This window comes from Ochotona princeps, chromosome 30 (assembly GCF_030435755.1).
Source record: "Ochotona princeps isolate mOchPri1 chromosome 30, mOchPri1.hap1, whole genome shotgun sequence".
NCBI lineage: Eukaryota > Metazoa > Chordata > Mammalia > Lagomorpha > Ochotonidae > Ochotona > Ochotona princeps.
Window position 1 is genome coordinate 4,953,749 of NC_080861.1, and position 18,058 is coordinate 4,971,806.

At 44.6% G+C, this 18,058-nt stretch overlaps 1 protein-coding gene across 1 annotated transcript in view; it reads left to right on the plus strand.

Moving 5' to 3' along the window:
* CPNE4 (copine 4) overlaps positions 1-18,058 on the plus strand; it is a 277,997-nt gene that overhangs the window by 25,486 nt on the left and 234,453 nt on the right. The gene's annotated exons all lie outside the window — the stretch shown is intronic.

Consider the following 18,058-nt stretch of genomic DNA (forward strand, 5'->3'; position numbering starts at 1 on the left):
TATAATTCCCACAGAAAATAATTCAGCGATGCTCATTATAGGTGACCTGTTTATTCTGCCTCCCCTTTGAAATCGTTCAGAACATGGAGACAATGCCGATGCTAGGGGGTGGACAGCAGAAAGGAAGAGAGATGCAATTTGGAGACGAGGGGACCATCGTTTCCATCACGAAATCCAATTTAATTAGGGTCAGCCAGTCCCTGCCTGACTCTCCCCTTCTGCCCTTCCAGGTTAGTGAATTCGGCACATCTTCTGATGAATACTGTTGTTCAATTAAAATGCGGGTGTTGGCAAGTTTCAGCATCTCCATTTCCATGGCCCTTCACTGTCAGCAGCCTTATCTTCTTAATCATTAGGACCTGTGCTGTTCCCTTCCCTCAATTAACTCTTCAACTTCCCTGATCCCAACAAACGTGGATGCAGAAGGGACACATTAATGGAATTTTAATGTAGCCGTTTGCCACTCAAGAAATATATGAAAAATAGCTTGGAGTTGTTTTGTGCAGGGATGGTGCACCTGCTGGTATTTGATTCTCACCGACGCCTCGTCAACCCATGGTGAGGATGGCTTCTCTTGGAAGCAGGAGAGAGAAGGGCCCTCAGGTGTCAAGGTCATCACAGGCCCTGTTGCCTGAGCCTCATAACCTGCTCCCCAGGAATGTATCACCTAGGCAAGGGCCTGGAGTTCTAGCATGTTGACTGCTCAGACCAATAGCTCAGAGCTCCCCTACCAGACAGCTTCATCCAAGTTAGACTGTGACCGAGGGCCTGCCACATCTCTCCCTAAGGCAGCAGCCGTGGCATCGCCCGTAGGGTCTCAGTGCCTGCCTGTGCTGATGAAGGAGTGGGTTTGTTCACTGCCTATGAAAGCTGTACTGGCTCACATTTGCCAGGCACGGGTGAACAAGTAGATCGGCATCTTGAACAGGCAGAACTCACAGGCAGAGATAAATCACAGGCAGTTCATTGAACTTCATTTAAGGTAGTCCTTCTTGAACCCTAAATGCATACAGATTGTCTAAGGAAACTTGTTAAAACGCAGATTCTCCCTCAGCAGGGATACAGAAGGACCTGGATTCTGAATTCCTAACTGGTTTCCAGGTGGAACAGGCTGCTGATTCAGGGAATTCTCTCATTAGAAGGCTTCTTGATACATGCCTCTGTTTAAACTTTACTGTCTTAAAATATACTTTGGTATACAAGTGACTGATAAAGGGGTTGATAAAGTTTTGTTTCCTTCTGTTTATAAGTTGGCAGCAGAGGTGTCCAAATGAACACCATTGATTAATCTTTGGGGTTTAAAATATTTTAAGTTATTTATTAGTTGAAAGACAGAGACACACAGAGAAAGATTCCCGCATCTGCTCTCTCACTCCCCAAAGGCCTACACTGTTTGGGACTAGGATAGGTCAGGCTTGGGAGTGGTGAACTCAATCCAGGTCTCCCACTTGGGGCACGCAAGTGTTTGCGCTATCACCTGCTGATTCCAACGGTGTGGCTTCTGAGTAGAGCCAGGACCTGGACCCAGGCACTTCGATATGTGGCGAGCTTGTCCCAAATGAGAAGTGCTGTGCTGATTGCCTGCCCCTTCTGCAGTAACATAAAGAGACCCCCTTACATAAACCCTTTATCCCAACTTCATCAATTACAGATTCCTGCAGGGAAAATCCAGACGAGCGCAGAAAGACTCCCTTGTCTTTCTCTGGACTTCTGGAATGTGATTGTTAGGATGACTTTAGAGCAAAAGATGCATTTGAGGTTGACGTGACATGAGGACATTTCCTTGGAACTTCATTGCCAACTTCATTCCTGCTTAGAGTAAGAGTCTAAGTCTTTCTGAGAGGCCCGTAAGAGTGACAAATCGGCCTCACATTCATGAGAACTTCGGTCTCTGTCACTTACCTTCTCTTTCTCTAAGCCTTCTGCCAAGGCACAGGTGTACTTTAATATTTCCATCTCTACAGCAATTCGTCTTTGACTTTTTGCAACTCTGCTTTGAATGGCATGCTGTGGAACTGAGATGGCAAAAGGAGCAAATCAGGGAAGGCAAGAAAGCAAAAGAGAAGACATGTGGGGCTGGGGGCAGGGCAGAGGGAAGCTATCACCACTGTGGGTGTGGGTGCCAGAGGCGATGGCAAGACTGGCAGCCCTACTGGCCTTGTTAACTGGTCTTGTTAGACGGTGCTGCTGTGTCTGATGATGTAAACCGCTGGAAGGGAGCCTGGGCCTCATTGAGAACAAGAGAACCAGCTAAAAGAACGTTCAAGTGTTTGGAAAGGTTCACAAACAGCAGATCTTGGAAAGTTCTAGATTCATTGTGTTGCATATTGGCACCCAAGTTAATGTCCAATGGTCTAATGCCTACATCACCTGGTGTAGCTTGGAGGAACTCAGTGGTGTAGTCCAGGAATAGGGGTTTCAGCCTTGATTCAGTCCTTGAATCTCTGGACATTGTCCTGTGTGAGGAGGATGGGAAGAGAAAGGCTTCACGGTCATCTTGTATCTGCTCCATGCAGACACAGTGCTCTGAAAACATTGCTTTAAGTTATGTCCTCAGTCAAGATGAATTTTTAATAATTAATGTATTGATTTATTTTAGGAGTGGAGGAAGAGATGGGAAATTCCTGGTGACTGGTTTATTTCCTAAATGTTTGTAACAGCTGGGGCAGCATTGATGCTAAAACAAGGACCCAGGAAGTCCGGATGAGTCTCCCTCATGGGTGTCAGGAACCCTATCACTTGAACCATCACTGCAGCCTCTTGGGGTCTGCCATAGCTGGAAACAGGAATCAGAAGCCAGAGACATACTTAAGGCCAGTCACTCACTCCGGTGTGTGATGTAGGTGTGAGGTGGGCTAAAGGCCAGCCTCTTATGTGAACGCTGGCAGCTACAGGCCTTCTGGTCCAGGCCTGTAGGCTTCTGGTTTCTGCTAGAATAGTTGCTGCTCTCCTTTGTGATGCCTGTGGTCTTCTTTGGCAGCCAGATGGCCTGTATCTTTTGCATCTGGGCTGTGTTGATTAAAACAACCACATAGTTGGCATTGTCTCTTCATCGTACTTGGGGAAGATGTCCCCTGTGCCCCATCATACAAGTGTTTTATTTTGGTTCTTCTGAATTGGCACTGATTATAATCCTTGTTTGTTCTAATCCCATTGTCTTTGGGTGACCTGCCTGACCTTGTTTCAGCCAGCCGACTAAATCCTTTGGCAATCAGGATTTAGTTAGATTTGCTTTGCTGTCTTGATCTGGTGAAGCTTTTCAGACCCTTGGCATGTCTCTCCCTGGAACACCTGTAGAGACAAAGGGAAGAGCAGAGATGCTGGCCACTGATAGTGGCTGTGGCTTCCCATAGCCGAGTTCTGGGTTGAGTCCCTGCTGCCCTGCCTTGGTCCAGCTTCTTGCCATTGCGCCTGAGAAAGCAGACGATGGCCCAGTGCTTTGACTCCTGCCGCAATGTGGGAGACCAGATGGAGCTCCTGTCTGAAGCCATGCCCAGCCCCGGCTGTGCAGCTGTGACTAACAAAGAGAAGATCTCCGAAACTCTGTTGTTTAAGGAAATCAGTAAATTAATCTTTACCAAAAAAAGCAGGGAAACTGTCTTAGCTTTTCACATGATGAGAAGCTAAAATTGTTCTGATGTGCTCAGGACTCATAGACTGATTTTAGTTTTGAATCGATCTGAACAAAGTTCTTACCATTTCCATGCCTCGGTTTCCCCATCTGTAAAATGTGGGTAGTGGTAGTTCATGACTCACAAGGTTGATGATGTGAAAGTGAAGTTAAGACCATAAGGCAGTCCCCATCTTTTGATGTTTGGGGTGTATGAAACGCTACTTACTCCCTTGGGACTTTGGACTGTTTTTTCTGTCTGCTGCAGTGTTTCCCCCCAAATACTCAAAATGCCAGCCATTTAAATCCTGTAGGATTTAACTCAAGAATTTCCTTCTAAATGAAAATTTCCCTGATCTAAAATATCACCACTCCACGAACACCGTGTACCCTCCTTGAAGCCTTGCCCTTTGCAAGAAGCTGTATGTTTTATGGCTCTTGTTTATTGGCTGTTACGTGTGGGCTTCCCACGAGAACACAGTGAGGTTGAGAGATTCCAGGCCCTGTTTTATTCCAAGCCTCTGGGGGAGGAAACAGATATTTGTTAAATGAATGGAGTGTGCTAGACACTGCTGAGCCCACAGTAAGCACTCACTGCAAGTGCCTGCAGACCTTCCATTGCCTTCTCCGCCTCATTGTCTACACTCGCATGTGGAGCTGCACCAGTGTTAATTCTTTCTGGGTCCAGATGTTCCCCCTTAGCCGATTTTTCCTTAAGTCTCGTTTTTATGACAGAATGATCTTTTCATCTTCCTATTTTGTTCTCATTATTTCACATGACTTGCTCTGATCTTTCCAGTTATCTTGGAGGCTTCTTAGCAGGTATTTCGTTCAGCACAGTGCTGGAGACCAGGGGGATGCTCACTGAGTGTTGCAACTGTGTGATCACTGCGTTTTCCATTTACAAACTGGAAACCATACAACCGAGTCCATAGAGGCAAAGAAGTATCATTTTCAACCAGACACATGGGAGTGAGATGCAGTTTTGAGCTGTTGTGAGTTTTTTGATCATTGCTTCTCCCTGTCACCTTAGGGTGCTTAGGCTTCTCTGTGCTTGCTTTCATTCCAAAGGTTTTACTACGAAAAACATTCTGAAGATTTATTTATCTGAAGGTGGAGTCACGCAGAGGAGAGAAGAGGGAGAGACGGGTCTTCCATCCACTGCTTCACTCCCCAGATGATAGTAATGCCTTGGGTTGGGCTGGGCAGAATTTAAGAACCCGGAGCTTCTTCCAGGGCTGCTGGGTTGGCAGCCGGGGCCCAAGCTCTTGGGTATCTTTTACTTCTTTTCCTAGGGCATCAGCAAGGAGCTGGATGGGAATTGGAGCAGCTGAGACTCGAACCGGTGCCCAGGTGGGATGTCAGCATTGCAGGCAGAGGCTTTACCTGCTACTCCACAGTGAAGGCCCCTGGGAAATCTTATATCTGTGGAAAGTTTGAAGGCTTTTACAGAAAAGCTTGCATGTCCTTGTTGTTCAGTCATTGGATTTTTAGTGTAATTGCATTGTTACCCGCTCTCCTGTCTTCAAAGCGTTTGTCAATCCATGCCATTTGCTCCCATTTCAAAGCAAATCACAATTGTCATTGCATACCTCCCTGACTGCATCAGTGTGGATTGAGTTAACATTCAACATGGCCACCACCAATCTGACTTCCTGCTAACATAGAATCCGTGGCTTCTCCTAAGCCTTCCGGTATGTGGAAGCATACAGCATGTGCGCTCTTGCGGATGAAGCTCGTTACGGAATAGTGTTCCTGAGACTCTTTTATGTTACTGCCTTTCCATATCTTTTCATGGCTGACTAGTATTCCATTGATGGCTACATCACATTTTGTCTTTGGACCAACTGATGGGCATGATGAACAAGGTTGCTTTTCGTGGATACTGCATACAAAGGCTGGCTCTTCACTTGGGGTTGACATTTGTGGGTCAGAGAGCATGTGTAATATTTCTCTGTTTATTTCCTTACAGCCTTTGCACTAGCTCTTTCCTTGGCTTGGGGTCTGCTCTCTGAGCATTAAATATTTTGGTCCCATCTTTGTGCAACAGCCCTTTCCCAGTCCCTCAGATCCTAGCGACTCTCAGATCCTGAGTATCAGCACCTTCTGTTTAGCTCATGACCCCATTTTAACATCTCTGTGGCACTTCTCGCCGCCTGATAATTTTGTTTTGCCCTCACTGTAATATTGATAACACATATCTCTTTACTAATATCATCCCATAGTCTAAACTAATCTGAAATGATTTTGTGCTCCATAGCGTAGACTACGCCGGGATCTAAAGTAGCATGTTGCGTAAGAGATACATAAATACCTGATGAGGAAGTGAATCAATGAAATTCTGTATTTCTAGAACCTCATCTGTGTTGCTGCTCCTTGTGTTGTGGTACCCAGTACATCGTGGTTGCTCATTGTTTCAGTAATGAGTGAGAAGAGTTCCATGCTGAGTCAGAAACTCTTATAAAAAGGTAGCTCTGGAATTGCCATCTCTCCTGCTGTAGCATGGGGAGCTAGTTACTTTGATTCTTAAGCATGCTCCCTGACTCGAAGGTGGGGATATGTGGCTTGCCATCCAAGGAGAAGTTCTCCATGGCTAATTGTAAAACGTCCTGTAAGCTCCCGGGAGCGGATTGGCTCGTTGCTCTGGTTAGTGGAGCTGTGTACTTGGCACTCAGCCTCATGAAGGACGTAAGAGGGCAAGTCAGAAGCACTTCCCTTGCAGGACAGTTAGCACCCAGTGGGGTTTGCAGGTGGACATGGTTTTCTTGTTTGGCTCATGGATTGTCCTCTTGGATGCCTGCCACCGCAGCAGCAGGGGATCTTTGAAGTTCAAGGGTAGAAAAACTCAGTGTTTCTGTGCTTTTAGAATGTCTGATGCTGTAGGCAGCAGCCATTGAGAAAGCATGCTGGGTGATATTGTTGGCTTTCCTTTCTCAACCAGGCTGACTGTACTATGAAGGAGCAGAGACTTAGATCTGCCCATTATGTGTGTTGGGAATGGAGTTTGGATTGTACAGTTATAGATATGCAGTGGGGATGTCAGAACCTCACTTGCACCTGCTGTTCCCTTTAGTGGCCATGGTGTGCATGGATTCTGACCGTGTAAACAGAGGTGTGAGAGGGCAAGGCACACATGGCACTGAGGTTGTGTGTTTCCGTCGCCCTTGTCCTTGGCCACGGTGCACTGTGGACAGCTCTGCTTGTGTGGACACCATACTGCAGTAGCCAGTCTCTGTTGGTTTCTTATTCTTAGCTCAACACTTGCCCTTCTGTTTCAGTAAGAACTGGCTGATATTCCATAAGGCCTTGTCCCAGTGTAAGCATTGAATGCAATCATGTTTACTCCCGCTTTGAGGGAAAGCTAAGATGAGGGCATTAAAGTCGCCCAGAGGAATGGGCCGAGGGGTGAGGGGAAGCTCCCAAGAGGTTGTTTTTCTGCATCACCACATTCATCCAGGTCTTGCAATCTAATGTGGCAGGTGTAAGTTGTTGTACAGTGCAGCACTCTGCAGAGTAGAGTTTATCCTGTACTGTGAGGGATCATCTCACCTGTGTTGTAGAAACTAACTTTGCCTTATTAAGTTGTAATTTTAAAATATTTAAGCTTAATGAGCATCCCGAGGCAGAGGCTTCCAGGAACATGACAACCCAAAATGTATCAGCATCATCCCCTTCTCTTCCCCTGAATCAAGTGACAGGTGTCACAGGTCAGCTGCCAGGTGCTGGGGGTGTGATTCAGACCACTTTACATGGGATTTCTGGGTAAGAAAACAAGTTCAAGGCTTTTTTCCTCCCTTCGGTTAGACAAGTTCTAGGAGATTCAGAAAAAAACAAAACAAAACTGTCCCAAGATTGGCCTAAGGGAGATGAAAAAGCCTCCCCACAGGATGAGACCAAATGTGTGTGTGTGCTAAGAATTTATTTATTTTTTATTTGAAAGGCAGATTTTCATAGAGAAGGGGAATGAACGCTTCATGTGCCAGTTCACCCTGCCAATGGCTGCAGCAGCTAGAGTTGGGCTGGGCTGAAGGTAGAAGCCAGAGCTTCCTGCAGGTCTCATGGAGGGGGTGCAAGGACTCAGGCTGTCCTCTGCTTCTTTGGAAGGGAACTGGATCAGAAGTGGAGCAGCTGGGACTTAAACCAGTGCCTGTTTAGGATGCTGGCGCTGCAGATGGAGGGTAAGCCTACTGCGTCACAGTCCCGGTCCCTACATGTGGGTTTTCAAGGGCCTCTTGGATCTTCCTGGCCCCGGAGTCAACTCCAGGGAGACAAGTGTGTGAGATGAGGGCCTCACAGATGTGTGGGGCTGGAACACCGCTAACGCTTGCAGCCAGAGGCCCGAGAGGAGGAACACTCATCTGAGACAGGGGAAAGGAGCTCAGTGGTTGCTGTCAGTTCCTCCTCCACCCAGTGACCCCTGTGCACCTGCAGTGGCTCTCATCCGAAGGTGGGGGGTGAGCAGAATACCCAGCACACATGTCACCTCATGAGATGAAGCTGCCGGAGACTCAAGATGCCTGGTCGTGATAATAGGCAGATTCACCTAAAACATAAAAATAAAGACTTACTGGAATTTTACAATTGTTTTTGAATGAAGCCTGTGGTAGTTCCAGTTAAGGAGAAAAAAAAATTGCACTGAAGACCTGAAAGAATGCCCTAGAAGGTGAAGAAAATGTTTCAAAATGGAGAACAAGCTCATGAAAACACCGAAGTCATGATGAGTGCTACGAGATCCTGAGGACCCGGGACCCAAACACAGACATTCCATAAGGACCAAGAAGAACAGGTGCAGCAGAGGGGCTGTTCCATTAAAAAAGCCAGAAAAGTAAACATCCTTATTTTGAAGAACTGGAATCTATAAATTGAAGCTCCTTGCTGAATTCTGTGTTGAGTCAATTCAGTGCGTGCATGTGCTCACGTGCACACACACAGGGTCTCTCTCTCTCTCTTTAAAAGTTTATTTATTTTATTTTAATTGCAAAATCAGACATACAGAGAGGAAGATCTTCTGTCCACCAATTCACTCCCAGGTGGCTACAACGGCCCGAGCTGCACTGTTCGAAGCCAGGAGCCAGGAACTTCTACCAGGTCTCCCACACAGGTACAGGGTCCCAAGGCCTTGGGCCATCCTTGATTGTTCTCCCACAAGCACAGAACTGGATGTGAACTTTAGCCGCTAGGCTACCTTGCAGGGCCCAACACTTAGGCTTTTAGTGTTGCATTTCCAACATTTGGGTGAAATTATCAGAAGCTTTCATAGTGGAAGATGTTGTTGGGAATGGAAGGAAAAGTCAGATTGGCATTTGCAGTTCTGGTAGGTAGACCTGTTGTAGAAATCACATATTTGCGAAATTTGGGTTTCTCTGTCTGTTACTGGCCTCCCTAAAAGGAGGTTGTTGCTAGTTTGAAACCACATGATGTAGAAATGCTGGCTGGTACACTAAAGGGGGACTGAAGGCAAGTGGAGGGCCCCACAAAACTCTGATTACCTTTACATGATACCAAGGAAACTCCTTACTCAATTCTCCCTGAACTGTTACCATGCTCTTTGTAATGCCTTCCAACTTTCCTAGCTCTTGGAACTAGAAATAGTTGAAAATGAAAGATTTTAAATGCATTTTTCTGTGTCGTCTGATGCACCATCATCCTTTACAAAGCTTGTGAAAGCAGGGAATGGCAAGTGAACTAGACTTCTTAGGAAGGGAGTGGGAAAGGCAGGACAGGAGCGTGGGCCTTGCCTCTGGCCCTCTGGCTCTTCTGATCATGTTAAAGTGAGCATGTACGTTAGGGTCCCACCCATACTCTTGCAACAGATGCAGGAAACTTCAGGGCTTTTGTTGCCACAACTGAAGGGTCATCCTCACGGATTGGGTAGACATTTAGCTCTTCTTGGTTTCAGTCCTCCTGTGATCAAAGCCTGAGCTAAAGCCTACGTTGCAAACTCAACAGGTGTCACATTGTCACTTGCAACCTGGCTGTTGTCCCCATGCTTCTGTTCCTGTGGTTGATATCCCCATCACTCCAGACATGAAAATTGCTGCTCACGAAGCAGCCTTTTTATTATGCTACTCTCCTACTAAGAATGCTCTGCCTCTCTCAGCTGCTTGCAAGATCCTGTTAACCCGTGACCTTTCATTCGCGTCCCTGTCAAATCAGGCCACATTATTTCTACCAGTTTAACTTTTTAATATCCATTTTAGATATTCCATCTAAAATGATTCTTCTTCCCACAACATATTTTCTTTGCACATCCATGAAGCAGCTCTGATTCAATGCTTAAAATTCAAGTTATGGGGCTTTATAAAGTCCCATGAATACTGCTGGTAGGTCCTTAAAGATACAGGTGTCTGTAAAACATGTAGCTTTCGTCTACATGTTTCATCCTTTAATTTCATTAAAAAAAAGTAAAGAATTTTAAGGACAGTGTCACATAAGAGAGCTGGAAGCATGTGAAATCTCAGAGGTCTTTATGGGAGAAAAGGTTATAGTAAAGCTGTGATGGGGGGCCAGAGTTGTGATACAGTGGGCTAAGCCTGGTTCAGGGCCTAGGTCCTCTGTTTCGGATCCAGTTTTCTGCTGTTGCATTTGGAAATGCCGTGAAAGATGGTCCATCTACTTGGGCTCTCATCCTCCGTGTTGGAGACCAGACTGGAATCCCTGGCTCCTGGCTTAACCTTGCTCAGCTGGGACCATTTTGGGAATGACCTCTTCTCTGTTTCTCTTTTCATTACTCTACTTTCAAATAAATACATAAATAAACAAGTTCCTAAAAGACAGAAAAAAAAAAAAACCCAGCTCTGTGGTAGAGATATGGGTTGTTGCCGTTTCTGAGTTACGGGTGGTTTCCAGGAACAACACTTGTCAAGGCCTCTCCATCACAGGTCTGTTGGGGTGTTGTTATTTCCATTTGTGAGTTCTTGTTGCAGCCCAGTCATTCTTATCATTAACATGTAGGTCCCCAAAACACGCCCACCAGACATTTTATGCACTTTGGAATATTTAAAAAATGCTGGTGCAGACTTCCCAGGCTTGCTGAAATTGTGGGGTGCTCCATTTCTGGACAGGAAGACTCTGTTTTCTCTTAACTCAGAAAACAGAAGTGTGCCTTGCAGAGTTAAAGCTATGCAGTCCCACAAGTCTAGGGCTTCCCCAGGAACTACAAACCAATGGAATCTGCTCACATCTATAACCCATCAGACAAATCTGATCACGTCGGGGCTGTGCAAGCAGATGATAGCCAAGTACAGAGGCAAGGGTTGAAGTGCCAGGCTGCATTAAACGCTCACTCTGTTCCTGAAGATGTAAGGTGCAAGGATGTTTTCTGTGCCTGTTGATAATCTCCCTCTTTTCCTCTCCATTCTATTCTGATGCAACTTGTTCTCTCTCTCTCCAACTCTGTTCCTTCTGTGCCTTTACCATATTTAGCAATTCCGTCACCTCTTGCTGACTATCTCATCGGCAGCCTGCCTGAGTTCACTTTATATTTAATGTAATTTCTCCTCTGGTTCTCTTCTCTCTCTCCTCCCACTCTCCAAGTTCTTCCACAATCCCCAGCTATAAATAACCCAACATATCCAACCTTTCGCTCTCATGGAGACATGAATAATTAAAACCTCCAAAGGAAAACATGTGGATTAAATCAGGCACTTAATTTCTTCAAAACACAGAGAGCATTCTGTGGTGTCCCGTGCAAATGGATGAGTCACAGCCAAGTATTTTGAGAGGGAAGAAAGCTGAGGTTTCTCTTGGCCAACAACATAATAAAAAAGTAAAATCAAGTGTGCTAATGAACCTCAGAGAGTGGACAGATGCAGCGCCTCCGCTTCCGGTAGCATGAGCCATTGAGTTCCAGCTGTAATGCGTGTGCTACTGACGTGGTCTCATGGCTGGTGCTGCTGTTCCTATGGCTCTCTTACATAAGGAAGTGCTGTGAGTTTGGAGCTCTTGCGTACTACCTGTGCCACGGTGACGGCTTGTTTGCTGGAGATAATCTGCTTGGTGAATCAGGAAGTGAGGAGATGCTCTGAAATCCCACTGTAAGGTGGTAGATTTCGCAGACCTGGACAGGTCAGAGCTCACAAAGCAGACAGCTTGGCAGGCATTGGGACTCAGAGCCGTAGGCCTCTGCCTGCAACGTTTGCATCCCCTACTGGACAGCTGATTGGTATCCCAGCTACTCTACCTGCTGTGCAGTTCCGTGCTAGTGTACCTGGGAAAACAGCAAAGGGTGGTTTGAGGACTTGGGGCCTTGGGACTCATGTGGGAGACCCAGTTGGAGTTCTAGTCCAGCCCTGGCTGTTGTAGCCATTTACGGAGTGAACTAAAAAGATGCAAGATCTGTCTCTGCCCGCGTGATACATTGCCAGGCTTAGTTCTCACTGACTTTCCTTGTTTTACAAACTCTCAGGCTTTCCAACACTGACTGTTTCTTTTTTTCAATGGCTTTACTTTATAATATTAGGTGTTTTCAATGAAGTCCATGGAAAATGTGTATTATAAAAAAAATTGCATGGATTTCAAAATACTTTTCTAACAATTTTTTAAGGATTTATTTATTTGAAAGGCAGTGTTACACACACACACACACACACACACAGAATGAGAGAATGAGAGAAATAGGCTGGTCATCCAACAGCTGGCTCACTCTCCAAATGGCTGCCATGGCCAGGGTTGGCCAGACCAAAGTCAGGAAGCAGCAGCTTCTTCCAGGTGTTCTACACAGATGCCAGAGCCTGAGCAATTGGGCTTTTCTCTGCTACTTTCTCGAGCACAGTGTATATATTACGCTTTATGGATCCTTGGGGAGAAGTGGGTGCTAATGAAGTTACCTACTTTAACTTATTCAGACCTTAGAGGTGGCTTCAGGGCCCTGGATGAAGGGCTTTCCAAAGAAACACACAAGTCGTCCAAAGAAATTAATTAATTTGCTTTACCTACACTTGGCGGCCTAAAGGAGGGAGACATCTTTGGGTAACAGTAATTTGTGGAAGTGCTGGAGGTGAATGTCACACTTGCACAACAGCTTCTCAGACTTCAGTGTGCATTGGAGTTGTATGAATTGGTGGATCCTGTGGAAATGCAGGTCTGGCTGAGCAGGTGTGGGGCAGCTGCCAGATGCTGCCAGATGCTCCTGTTCCCGACCCACACGTTGGGAACCCATGCAGCTCTAATTGCATTTCACTTGAAACTTTGCATCATCTGAATCTCATGTTAAGGTTGTATGTCACAAAACTCACCTTAGGATATTTTTGGCCAGGATTATGTTGAATGTATACACAATACTAACTCCTAGAATTCACAAAGTGTAGATAAATGGTATTTACAATTGCATGGATCGATGATTTTATCATATATGTATGTATGTATGTGTATATATATATTGAGCATGTGTTGTTAGGCTTAAGCCTTTATCTAAGTTTAGATTCCATCTTCATTTTTCTAATTTTTACAATGGCACACTTTCATTTCACTTCCCAGTCACAGGTTTAACACTCCATTAGGGAAAGATATGATCCCATAGTATGCATAAAATAAGAAAAATAAAATTTAAAAACCCTACCATTTCTCAGGAGTATAGACAAAAGCTATAAAGGACAATCAAATCCAAGAATGACAATCTTGGACATATTTTTATAAACTCCATGTATTAGTTATCACAAATCAAGCAAAGCATATGGTATCTTTTTGGGGGACTGGCTTATTTCCCTAAGCATACTGCTTTCCAATTGCATCCACTTTGTTGCAAAAGACAGGATCTTATTCATTTTTATTGCTAAGTAGTATTCCATGGGCACTTGGGTTCATTCAATATTTTCGCTATGGGGAGTGTATGGGCGTACAGGTAACTCTCACGTGTACAACGGCACTATTTCTAATAGCACCAAAAATACAAATGCAGGGAAAATGTATGCTATTTGACTTTTTTAGGGACTTACATTTCAGTAAGCATAATGGCTTCCATCCATCTTGTTGCAGAAGACTGGACTTCATTTCTTAAACATCTGAGAAGTATTCTATGGTGTAAATGTACCAGATTTTCTTTATTCAGTCGTTAGTTAGTGGGTATCTGGGTTGATTCTACTTAGTAGCTATCATGAACTGAGTTGTAGTAAATGTGTTGGTAAATCTTTCATATGCTGATTTTATTTCCTTTGAATAAATTCCCAGGAAGGAAATGACTGAGTCTTAGGGTATATCTGCTCAGATTTCTGGGGAGTGCCCGCATTATCTTCCATAATGGTTGTTATGGTTCACATTCTCACCACCAGGGGATTAGGGCACCTTTCCCTCCAACTCTTTGCCAGCTTTCATTAGTTTTTGGTTTTTGGATGATAGCCATTCTAGCTGGCGTGAGGCAAAATCGCATTGTGGGTTTTATTTGCATTTTCATGACGACTATTGATCTTGGATATCTTTTCGTGTGTCTGTTGGCCATCTGAATTTCATCCTTCGAAAAATGCCTCTCTATGTCTTAAACCCATTTCTTCATTGGATTTGTTGTTGTTGAGTTTCTTAAGTTCTTTATAAATTCTGGATATCAGCCCTTTATCAGTTGTATAGCTTGCAAATATTTTCTCCCATTCTGACAGTTGCCTCTTCACTTTGTTTAATGTTTCTTTTACCGTGCAGAAGTTTCTTAGTTTGATGTAATCCTATTTGTCTATTTTTATGTTTATTGTTTGTGCTTCTGGCTTCTCTTCCCCCAAAGCCTTTGCCTACTTAATGTCTTGTAGAGGTCACTCAGACGTTTCCTTTACTTATTTGATGGCATCGGATTGTAGATTTAGGTTTTGATTCACTGTTGGTTGATTTTTGTATGAGGTGTAAGATAGAGGTTTTGTTTCATAATTCCGATGATCTGATTTTCCCAGCACTGTTTGTCTTTTCTCCAGGGACTGACTTTGTCTCGTTTGTTGAAGATTGGTTGGTTGTGGAGACGAGGATGAATTTCTGAGTTTTGCTCTACTCCGTTGGTCTACTTGCCTGTTTTCATGCTGAGCATGTCTCTTCTATGGGCTGTTGGCTGTGGAAAGGAGATATCGCTGCTGTTTAACACTTTTCTTTGTAAGGTTGTAACTTTGCTTCTAAAAAGTTTTATATTTGGTGAACTATGAAAATTTACATATAAGTGAAATTACATTGGGGAGGCCTGGAGATATGCAAACAAGGACAGCATGTCCCATGTCCCGTGCTTGTGAATAACATGTGTGCTGTTGCAGTTGTGGCTGAGAAGATAAGTCATCATCTGAAATACCCTAGAAGTTTCTCTGTCACTACACATCTGTGGTTACAGCTATCACCTGTCCAAGCCGCACCACTTCTGCTTCGGTCTGCTAGCCTTCTTTCTGGCAACCCTCCAATTGTTTCTCCACACTGTGGTTAGAGTGATCTTTTTAAAAATGCAAATCTGATTATGCCACCCCCAACTCCCTGCTTAACACCTTTCAAAGGCTTCCCATTGCTCCAAAGATAAAGCCAGAATGCTCTCCAGGGATCCCAGGTCCCTGCTTGGATCGCTGTCCTCATGGCTTACTACTTAGCATCATTATTTTCCTCCTATATTGTCTGCTTTCAGCTGCTCAGTGTCACCTGCTTTTGCAGCTTGCATCTCAGTCGGAAGGAATAGCTATTTATGTACTTTACGGTCCAATGTCTGTAAGCTCTGGAAGACGGAAGCAGGTGACAGAGACTTGAACAAGCCACAGGAATGCCTTAACCCATGGCAGCACAGTGCTGGCCTAGGAATTCTGATTAGTGGTTAAGACTCTAAAGGTCAGATAAGCCTGTTTCTTTTTCTTTCATTTTTTAAATTCAATATAAACTGAACAAGTTTCACTTATTTCACAATGCAATTTTAGAAGCATCAAGATACTTTCCATTCCACACTCCCTCCTCCCTTCTTTTTTCTCTAATTTTTACAGCGGTATACGTTCAGTTCACTTCACAATCACAGCTTTAACACACCGTTGGGTGAAGACATCAACCCACAGCAAGTAGAAAATGCAACTTAAAAAATCCCGTTTTTGTATCCTCCTTCTACTCACAGCAGGACCATCAGAGGCATTTCATTATATTTGTAAGTTTTAAGGTGTTCATCTGGAGAGTGGGCCTTCAGGTTGGTCATAGATGGCAGATAAGATGCCTGCGTCCCATATCAGAGAATCTGGGTTTGTTCCCTGACTCTGGCTCCCGACTCCCAAACTCCTCCCAGTGTAGACCCTTGGAGGCAAGAGTGCTGGCTTCAGTAATTGAGTCTGTCACCATTAGGAGACCCAGATTGAGGTCCTGGCCGCTAACTATAATCTGGTTCAGCTCTGGTCCCTGGGACCATCTGAGGAGTGAACCAATGGGTTGGAGTTTGGAAATTTTTTTTCTTTCTCTCTGTATCTGCCTCTCAAGTAAATACACACAAACAATGGAAAAAAAATCTTGTGAGGTTAATTAGGCTAAAATAGAAACTGTACTGAGCTTCAAGTGTGACACATGGTAACACATTATTTCAGGTTGAACGTCTTCAAGAGCAGACCTAAAGAAAAGGAGTTGAGTGTGGTTTTAGATACCTGTGGGTTCAGTGAGTACCCCTGAAAAACCTGAAGTTGAAATCCTTCCTCTAACGTCTGTTAGGAATTGTGGTCTTTGGGAAATGGTTAAGTCAGGAGGGCAGGATGCTCAGACGTGGGACTAGGGTTCTTACAAGAGACGCATGTGAGACCTCTGAATCTACCTCTCCCATTTGAGATGACGATGAGGAGGTGGGGGTCTGCATCTTAAATGAGAACCCTCACTTGAACCTGACCACACTGGCACCCCCGTCTTAGCCTGTCAGTCCCCAAACCTGTGAGAAGTAACTGTGTTGTCTATAAGTCACCTAGTGTGTGATAAGTCCTGCCTATCATAAAGCAGAGATGATCCCACAACCAGTAATAGTAATGGGAGAGTGAGAGGGAGATCAGCAAATTTATTCCCAGGAATATAATTCCATTGGGATTCTCTGAGAGACAACCTAGGAGATGGATCTGAGGACTCCTCAATAAAAGACAGGAAGCTGAGGCTTTAACCTACCAGTTCTGCCAGTTCCCAGTTCTGCCAGTTTCCGTACTAATTTCCTCGTACTGCTACCTCCGTGTGGATGGCAGAACAGGACCCAGGGATCATAACAAGCCTTGCAGGGAAGTGGAAGTGGCAGGTGGTGGTTGGAAGTTGGGCTGGTGTGAATAGAAGTGGTTTGGACTGAAGAGACACAGACAGGTGCTGACGCTCAGCAGTAGCAGCTGAGTATGGGAGAGTTTCTCGTGTCAGATGCTGATGGACTCCATCCTGACTGTGAAGGATACCCTGAGTGTGATAACTTTGTTCTGCTGCGTGGTTGACTTCTTAATGTTCATCCCAACACTAATATCCAGCACTGTTCTGTGGCATCTTTCTTTCTGTGTGCATGTACCTTGCTGCTTAAAATCACAAGAAGTCCTTGTCCCATTTCACTTTTCATCCTGTGATGATGGGAAGCAGTGTGGTAGCCATTCAACTCAGTATGACAAAGGATAGGTTTAGCTGGAGGTGGTACAGCTCAGCAGCAGAAGTAATGCCATGAGGGGATAGGAGATCTCTGTGCAAGCTTAGATCAGTTACGATTTTTATAGCTTCTGAAAGGAGCAACATCTTCCTGAACCTTCACCAACAGGGAAAGCGGCCTGCCTGCCTTGCTTGCAAGTGGGGTTTTCTCAGATGCTGAGCCCCAAATGGAAGTAGCCAAGTCTTTTATCATCATCAGGCAAGGTGCTTCTGATGGCTGTTGGCAGGCTCGGCAGTTACCCTGTGCTTCTCTCGTATCCACAGCACAGCACTGCTTGCAAAAATTCCGTGCAGGTCTGTCTGTAACGTGGCGTCTGGCTGCACCTGCTATTACAGTTTCCTCCCAGAAACTAATATTGGTGTCCATCTCTGATAGCCTGGAATGTTTCCTTGGCTCAGACATGAAGGAAGAGAACCCATGGAAAAAAGAGTTAGTCATTTAACTTTGTTTTTTCCCCCCACGATTGACGATTCTAGGAAGTGCTCTACTCACCTTCTTAATCTTGAAGATTTTGTTTGCTTGATTCAATGTCATTTATTACTTTATCAGAAGGATACATTTCAGGGCATCCACAGAAGTAATGTGGCAGAATATTTCTAGACGGTATTATGCATAGAGTAAAAAACTGCATGGATTTGAAAAATTTTGCACCAAACTGAATTTACCTTTAGCCTTTTAAAAGACTCTCTGAAGCACCTGTATGTATGTCAGAATTAAATAGTTTCATGGTAAGCCATTCAAAGTTTACTGAATATTACACATATACAATCTTGATATTTTATTTTTCTCCTATGTGTACTGTTTGTGCAAACATCAAAAAAACTTATATAGGCAAATACAAATACATACCAGCAATTGCTTCAGCTATGAAATAT